The 842-nt window shown below is 31.4% G+C and overlaps 1 protein-coding gene across 1 annotated transcript in view; it reads right to left on the reverse strand.

Moving 5' to 3' along the window:
- The window catches only part of LOC107677841 (glypican-6-like), a 249,169-nt gene that overhangs the window by 137,417 nt on the left and 110,910 nt on the right, over positions 1 to 842 (reverse strand). The gene's annotated exons all lie outside the window — the stretch shown is intronic.

The raw sequence follows: 842 nt of genomic DNA on the forward strand, positions 1-842 counted from the left end.
AATCTGAGGGTGCTCAGAAAAAATCTAAATATTGAGAAAATCGCCTTTAAAGTTGTCCAAAAGAAGTTCTTAACAATGTGTATTACAAATCAAAAATTAAGTTTTGATATATTTATGGCAGGACATTTACTAGATATCTTCATGGAACATGATTATACTTAATATCCTAACGATTTTTGGCATAAAAGAAAAATTAATAATTTTTGTCCAGCAGTAACAACAACAACAACAACAAATATATATATATATAATAATAACAAAAATTTTATGAAAAAAAGTTTGATTCCCAGGTAATCCATGAAAAAAAGCATATCATGAATAAACTGTAAGTCTATTTGGATAAAACTGAGTTTTTATTTATTTTATTTATTTGTATTTTATTTTAGGATTTACCACATCTTAAGCATACAAATTAAACATTTTTCTCAGTCCATGTATTAAATTACCAAACAAAAACGCAGCCTTCAGAAATGCTTGTTACGCCAGTGGGACTCTCCCAAGACCATTTTCTCACCTTGTTCTCAAATGGAGTGGATATCAAATTATGTGATGCAGACAGCGCAGCGTCTGCTCAGACGGATACAGACCGGCTTGTCTTTCAAGACTACATACTGCAGTTCAAGTGTTCACGACCCAAGGTGCTGATTCTTTTTAACAGACTCTTGCTGATTGTTTGTCCTCAAACGAAGGACATTTGGATTCGGAGAATGATTTTAATGTGACTTGTCATCTTTCATTTTCCATGAAATGCTTCTCACAACATTAAAGGAATAGTTCAAAGAAAAATTTTAATTATGTCATTTACCAATACTGTACGATTTATGGCTTGCTTTCTTCTCTAA

This window comes from Sinocyclocheilus anshuiensis, unplaced genomic scaffold (assembly GCF_001515605.1).
Source record: "Sinocyclocheilus anshuiensis isolate Anshui unplaced genomic scaffold, SAMN03320099.WGS_v1.1 scaffold432, whole genome shotgun sequence".
Classification (NCBI taxonomy): Eukaryota; Metazoa; Chordata; class Actinopteri; order Cypriniformes; family Cyprinidae; genus Sinocyclocheilus; species Sinocyclocheilus anshuiensis.